The following is an 8364-nucleotide window of genomic DNA, read 5'->3' as shown; positions in this document are numbered from 1 at the left end:
GTCTGAGGCCTGAGTGGTGCAAGCTGTGGTGCTGATGAGCCAAGTAGCTCTGTGATGCAGCCAGAGGATTCCAAGAGTACTGTGATGGGTTGGAACTCCCACATCCGGGATGCCACCTGATGTACTGAGATACCACTGAGCCCGCCTGGGCCCCCTTTAACCAGGCTCTTAAGCCTCCTCTAGCACACATACAGGCAGGGCCACACCCAGCTGCAGAAAGACACAGATACTGAGATCAGCTCTGGGAAGACTAGGCTTAAGGGGCTTGCCCCACCTCCCTTGGAGTGCAGACCCAAAGGTCTGTTGTCTTGCACTGTATAGACAAATCTGCACAGCGCAAACTCATAAAACTTTGCCCTCTTCCTCAATGTGAAGAGAGATATGCATGACTTCTTGCTCCCCCAGTTAGAAATTACATAAACTGGGTTTAATAATAAACAAAACAAGTGTTATTAACTATAAAAGGCAGATTTTAGGTGGTTAAAGAGATAGCAATCAGAACAAAGTAGATTACTAAGCAAATAAAACACACAAACTAAGTTTGATTCACTAAAGAAACAGGATACAAAATGTAATTTCTCACCCTAAATGTTGAAGTTAAATAGGGTGCAGGGTTTCTGTAGCTCAGAGTTCCAGTTCTTTTCTTACAGACTTGACCTCTATCTCAGTCTGGACTCACCCCTGCCTTTCCCTTCAGGTTGGTTTCTTTGTCCCTTCAGGTACTTTCAGCAGTCTCTTTCTTCTTGGGTAGGCCATGGAGGAGAGTCCCGTTTGCCTTCTTCTCACCCTTAAATAAGATTTATATATGGCGGGAATCTTGTTTCCCAAACCTGAACACACACCCCCCTCCATTTCGTGGAAAGTTACAAGAAGTCCAAGATAATGTTTAGTATCAGGTGACAAGACCACCTGACCTAGTAATGTCACAGTTACATCCCAGGATGCCTCCCAGGAAAAAGGGATTAGTATCTTCACAGTCTTGTTGTTTCTTCCTGATGGCCCATCAAATCTGCTGGCCTGTTGTCTGATGGGTCTCTCCCAAATACACACCCAATTGTAATTGTTACATAGTCTATATTCCTAACTTTAGATACAGAAATGATACATGCATACAAATTGGATAATCGCATTCAGTAAATCATAACCTTTTCAATGATATCTCATATGACCCATCTTGTATAAAACATCTTAGTTATGTCATAGTCACATCATAAGCATAATTCCATAAAGAATATCGAATGTAACGTCACAAGTACAACAGAGGTTAAGGTGATGGAAGCCATAGCACTAGCGAACTCTTGAACCAGTAGACAGTCTGGGACTTAGAGGCAAAGCAGGTCTGATGATGCCTGATATGCAACCAGCATGGAGACAGTCAGCGCTGGTGCTGATGTCATTAGTACTGGGCTCAGTATATGCCCCGTGGTCAAAATGGGAGTTGATCATCCAGGGTCTCACTGCTCTTAGGGCAGCACAGGGGAACTCTGACTCGATCCACAAGCAGTGAGAAGGAACTGAGGGGGTTGAGGCGTTGCTGTCCTTATATGGCTAGGGCCACAGGACATGAGTGCCTGTCCTATTTGGTACTGCTAGGCAAACTTCTTTAGCTCCAGTGCACTGCATGCACCCACTCAATACGGAATCACTGCCTTGCTGTCGTGGTAACTGTGAAGTGTGAATAAAAGCTGACCAATTGCAGGTTTTCTTCCTGGTATACTCAAGTGAAAACAATGAGCAATTTCTGTTCATTGATTAAGAGAGGTAAAAGCAGAAGCGAATAGGATTGTGTGCATTTTTTAAAAAAGAATTTACAAGTTATAAAAATGCATATGCAACATCAGCATGGGCCAAACATTCTGGAAAAGTGGCCTTGTACGGTTCTCACTGTCATAAACCCAGCACCCACAGAATAGTCCAATCTTCAGGACCTAACTGTGAATCTTTCACATTGACTGCATAAGGACTATTCATGATATTAATTACTTACTTATGTGAGTAAGGGGCTCATCATCTACCTGAAATTTTTTTCCGCAGCCAGTCCATTGTGAAGATATAGCCAGCATTTTTCTAATGGTGTCTTCCATCCTGTTATTAAGTCTAAAGTCCACATCCTCAGCTGGAGTAAATAGATGTTGCCCTAGTAAAGTCAATGATGATCTTTCCCACAAAGTGTTAACACTGCTCCCTCTGGGTTCTGCAATTTGTCCCACCCGAAGTCAATGGGAGTTCTGCCACTCAATTTCACCCTCTGTGTTCAACACATTAGCTGTTCCATTCAGGGAAGTTACGTTATCTCCACGATCTTGAATACATTTCTTAATTTCACCCAGTCACGCCATGGAAACAGACTTTGTCAGATCTTTTCAGTCTTCAAGAGATATCTCCCAGTCTCAACTAGTATTGTGGTACCATTGGCTTCAATTAACTGGCACTTAGAGAAGCTGCCTGCTTCCTGTGATATTTCAGAGTTCTTCTGACTTATCTGGGTTCATTATGGTGATAAAGTGTCTTGATTAGCACTTCTTTATAATGGTAACGCTTTCCACACTGTTGAAAATTTCTTCCATTTCAGGCATTTTCACATTAAATCAGTTCTAATAAGAAATTTCACTTATGGGGGGGAAGGGGAATCTCCAGGTAGATAGTGTATCTTGGAGAGGAGACAAAGATTAAGAAATCAGATGGGTGAAGGCTGGGGTTTATCAGTACAACATGCTTCTCTAAGGACCAGTGAGAAACAAAAGTATTTTTGTAAATGACTTTTCAAGATACCTTGACCTCTGAAACACTAAATGAATTTAGACTGCAATTGACCATTCATTTTTGCACTTTGATTTCTTTAATTTTTCCTACATAAAAACAAATAGCATAGGGTCGACACTAAGAAGTCAAGTTTCACATCCACAGAAATTGTGGCCTCGCTCATAACTTATGCAGTAGCAAGTCTGGAAGTAGTAGCCTACAGTTGGTTACACAAGCACTAGACTGCAAATGGATAAATAATCAGAGAACATAAGACATCAGAGATGGAAAAGGTATGTTATTTTATCTAGTCTACCCCATTGCCAGTGTCCTACTGTTCTGTGAAGCGTATTTTCCAATCTAGTCTTAAATGTTTCCACCAGCAAAGGGGATTCTGTCACTGCCCTCGAGGGACTATTCCACAGTTGAAGAGTTTTTTCCTGCTATTTGGCCTAGATTCTCTTTTGCTCTCTTTCATCCCGTATCTTTACAGAATACAAGAAACTCTGCAAGGTTTGTCTCTTGATGCTTCTGCTACATGCTCCCTCTAGGAAAGGAGAGATGCAATGGGTCACAACGAGTATAGGCTGAATAACTCCCAAGTCCTACAGAGCCTCTTAAAGTCTATGAGGCTTTGCAGAAAGTCAGTCCTTGGACATTCCTCACTCCCATGACAGGCTGGCAAGCCCCCTCAGGAATCATTCTGCCAATGGCCACCCCCTCCAATACACACACATATACCTGGGTGGTGCTGTTTCCTTTGCAGTGGTAGGGCAATGCAGAGCAGAGCAGAATGCTGGATGTTCAGGCTGAGACATTGCCAGGGAAGCATGCTACATGAATCCAGGTGTTTCCTGATCCCATCCTAGCAATCCTCTTGAAGACCAAGCAGAGCTATGAGCTGCTTCTTCAGCCCCTGTGGAGGGAGAGCATGCTGCACTGGTTTCACTTCCCCAGTTTTGCTCTTTTGGGAGGTTTAAGTCCCATTTTAAATCTAGTTGCTCCTCTGGTAGTGAGCACAGAGCTGTCAGTCATAAGGCTTTCGGTGTAGTGTTCTCCTGAGTTAGGGCTTCTAAAAGGACCCAGATTTCCTATGCTGTTAACTGTTGCATTGAAGATATTTGAAATAGTTAGTTTCAGTAACAGGGATTATAGTGTCTCTGACCCCTCATGAGATCTCAGCAGGGTCTGAGCATCTGGGCACCTAATTCCCATTAATTAAAATGGGAGTTAGGTGCCTAGGCTCTTTTGAAAATGCTCCTACACGTACCTGACTACCCTAAACACCCCCTAGGTATCATTACATACCTAAATACGTATTAGATACCTTACTAGAAACAGTACAGGGTCTGCTTACCCAACCCTTCTCTAGCACTTCTGTTATTCACTGTCACTATTGCCACCTGATGGCCAAATGAAAACTTGTTCAACTAAAATTTCAGACACCATAGCCAGCTTGTCTTCATTACCGTGCTACATAAATGGAGCTGCGCTCTCCTGTTGACAAGATTAATCCATCTCCAGGAGAGGCGCAGAGCTGTCGGCGGGAGAGTATCTCCTGCCGAAAGTGCAGTGCAGACACCACTTTAAGTCGAGGTCACTTATGTCACTCAGAGGGGTGGTTTTTTCATACCCGAGGGATGTAAGTTACATTGATTTAAGTGATAGACAAGACCTCTCTCTTGCTTATGAGCACCCAAACCGCTCCATCCATTTTATGTCTGCACCCATAAAGCTTATGGATTTTTTCTAGTAATTAAATATTCGTATTTTAGGCTGTTCATTTCTTTACTAGCATAACGACCCAGGAGCATTCCCTCCTCATTGCTGACTAGGATTTTGGAACAACTAAAGATACTTTACACAGAGAATCCTTGCAAGGGTTTTTACACTGAACCTAGTGCATGCTGGGATAGGGAGTGCATAGGTGATGAATAAAGCTCATAGCTATTGGCCACAACTGAATTTCAAAGTTTTATGTCCCCAGTAACTGAGGACATAATCAGACCAATGCACAAGTAGCATTGGTTGAACTGTTGTGAAGTTATAAGGTTTAGCTTTGCTCCAAGTTGGTATAATATCTGATATTTTTTGCAAAACTCTTACAGAAGCAAAGTTTTTGTGAAAAAGGAGTACACAGACTAAGTTTTCTCAGCAGCATATATTGTACTACATGTAAAAACCATATCCACCCACAAGAATATGCAAGGAGACCTTGCTCCCCTCTCAGTTCTCAAGATAGTCATTTGGAAATATTACCGTCAAACCTCAGAGTTACGAACACCTTGGCAATGGAGGTTGTCCATATCTCTGCAATGTTTGTGACTCTGAACAAAATGTTAGGGCTACTCTATCAAAAGTTTACAACTGAACGTTGACTTAATACAGCTTTGAAACTTTACTGTGCAAAAGAAAAATGCTACTTTTAAGCCTCTTAATTTAAATGGAGCAAGCACAGAAATAGTTTCTTTACCTTGTCAAATCTTTTTTTAAACTTTCCCTTTATAGTTTTAGTAGTTTACATTTAACACAGTACTGCTAGGTTACTTACTTTCCATTCCGAATGAGGTGCGTGGTTGACTGGTCACTTCGTAACTCTGCTGTTCGTAACTCTGAGGTTCTACTGTACTGCACTATTCTAATATAGGAGCCCTAAAGAATTTAGCCATTTAACATCCAAATTAGTTCTTAATCTTCTCTAGTGAGCAATAGTAGTTGATGACAGAATAAAACATGAATGCTATGGCCCTCATCTTGATCCCGTTGCAGTCAATGGCAAAACGCTTAGAGTGGGACCCGCAAACATACTTAGGTGCCTAAATCCCAGACTTAGCTATTAAGTCTCTGGTTTCTGTGCCTCAGATGCAGTTTTGGCTCCACTGCAATCCACAAAACTCCCACTGAGTCCCATAAGCTCCTAAACACACTTGACACCTAAATTTTCAGGGTAAAGTTTCCCTGGATGCCTAAATTTCTGCCTCTGAGCATGTGCACTGCTGCCTCCCTCTAGGCATCCAGATGTCTATCTCCTGGCAATGGACTAGAGTGAATCACAAACCAGACATGTCAAGTGGCCTAACACTTATCTCACATGCAGGGCCCAATCTGGTTGGCAGCTTCTGAGCATACCAGCAAGACTGGGCATCTGTGAAAATCCCACCACCACTAGAGGAAGCTGTGAATGTGGTGTCCACCTTATACCTTTAGCCCAAAGGTTAGAGCACTCACCTGGGATGTGGGAGACCAACATTCAATTCCCCTCTCTGTGCTGGGGGGAGAAGGGAGAGCCCTCTTCAAATCCTACCTCTCAGGAGAGTACTTTAACCACTGAGCTATGGATATTCTGAAGTGTAAGTAAGTCTATGTTCAGACATCAAGATACAGATTCCCCAGGGGAAAGGCAGGAGAGTGCTTCAGAGCAGTGATTGGGAAGGGATTCCTCTGTGATCCCACCCCTCTGTCACTTCTGTAGCATGTTTCCCAGTGTGGTAGAACTGGACAAGTCACTGGCATCGAGTCAGCATCCAGCCACACTTCACAGGTAGAGGGCAGCTTACAGTGCCCTCACCTCAGGGAGCTGACCAAGCCTCTGCTGCTAATCCAGCAGGGTTTGCAAACCAAGCCACACAGTCCCTCCTGAACCCGTTTCACGCATAAACTGATGTAACCAATGAGGCTGCAAAGTAAAAAGCTGACAACGGCTGTGGTCTTACAAGCCTCAAGTGATGATTCTTTATACAGCAGTCGTGCCCAAGGTACGCTGAGTGCTTTCTAACCATGCAGGGAGAGCACCAAGGAGCTCACGCTCTGAAAAGATATGACATGCAGGCAGAAGTGAACAGGGTGGTGGGTGGCACCAGATGAGCTGCCCTAGAAGCAGTAGGATGGTGGAACGGAGCTGAAGCAGAGCAGGGTGCAAACACTGCTGATGTGAGACTCCATTAAGATGTGTTCAAAAGCTCAGTAACAGACTTAAAGGTGGCAATTTTGCAACATAAAAGCTTCAAGAACAGACTCCAACGAGAAACTGCTGAGCTAGAATTAATTTGCAAACTAGAGACCATTAACTTGGGCTTGACTAGAGACTGGGAGTGGCTGGGTCATTACACAAATTGAATCTATTTCCCCATGTTAAGTATCCTCACACCTTGTCAACTGTCTGAAATGGGCCATCTTGATTATCACTACAGAAGTTTTTTTTCTCCTGCTGATAACAACTCATCTTAATTAATTAGCCTCTGAGAGTTGGTATGGCAACTTCCACATTTTCCATGTTCTCTGTATGTGTATATATCTCTCTTCTTACTGTATGTTCGATTCTATGCATCTGATGAAATGGGCTGTAGCCCACGAAAGCTAATGCTCAAATAAACTGGTTAGTCTCTAAGGTGCCACAAGTATTCCTGTTCTTTTTGCGGATACAGACTAACACGGCTGCTTCTCTGAAACCATTCTCATCTTAGTTATTCTTTCCCCTCTAAGTTCTTTTCTAACTCTCACCCACCCCATCTATGGTGACTTTTAAAGCAGTGGCTCTCAACCTTTCCAGACTACTGTACCCCTTTCAGGAGTTTGATTTGTCTTGCATAGCCCCAAATTTCACCTCACTTCAAAAACTACTTCCTTCAATATCAGACACAAAAATACAAAAGTATCACAGCACACTATTACTGAAAAATTGCTTGCTTTCTCATTTTTACTATATATTTTTTTTAAAAAATCAATTCAAATATAAATATTGTACTTATATTTCAGTGTACAGTACACAGAGCAGAACAAACAAGACATCTGTATGAAATTTTAGTTTGTACTGACTTCACTAGTGCTTTTTATGTAGCCTGTTGTAAAACTAGGTAAATATCTAGAGTTGATGTACCCCCTGGAAGACCTCTACGTACCCCCAGGGGTACACACAGCCCTGGTTGAAAACCACTGTTTTAAAGCATTTGCCCTTAAATCATCTCTGTGAAAAGATAACAGTTAAAACATTCAAAGATGTGCAACTTTCAAAGAAAATGAAGAGCTCTGGAATAATATTTAGCACTTACCATAGCACCTTTCATTGGGAGATCTCAGAGTGCTTAACAGGGGAAAACACTGATCTCAGTTTTCTGAATGAGGAAACCAAGGCTAATGACCCAGTTCAGCAAAGTTTAAACTTAATTTTCACCCAGTGCATAATTCCATGGCTGTTTAGCAATGCACCGATGCTTAACTTTATGAGTATGCTTTAGTTTCATTGAAATCTATGGGACTTAAGTACATCCTTGGTTAAATCCAGGGCAAAACAGTGAATAGGAGTATATTATACCTAAATCCTCACTCAGGACTTCAGGATCAAGTCCACTGTGTGCTATGAAGCAGGGGTCTTAGGTTGGCATTTCAGAACCTGTTCTCTCACAGGAATCTCCATCTTGCTTGAGATGTACCACTGAGATAGATTTAACAAGTGATGATATGGGCTTGGAGTGTAATCTAGTGTACTGGAGAAAATGAGAGTAAAAACCATAATGCAGTTGAAAGAAACAGCTTCACAAAGGGCAAGGGCTATTCACTCCAACTCTTACAAAAAGGAAGTGCGTTAAGATAGCTACAAATTCTGACAAAGAGCAGGACTTTTCA

This window comes from Lepidochelys kempii, chromosome 5 (assembly GCF_965140285.1).
Source record: "Lepidochelys kempii isolate rLepKem1 chromosome 5, rLepKem1.hap1, whole genome shotgun sequence".
In the NCBI taxonomy this organism is placed as follows: domain Eukaryota; kingdom Metazoa; phylum Chordata; order Testudines; family Cheloniidae; genus Lepidochelys; species Lepidochelys kempii.
The sequence above is the reverse complement of the archived record's forward strand: the minus strand, read 5'-3'. Positions refer to the sequence as shown.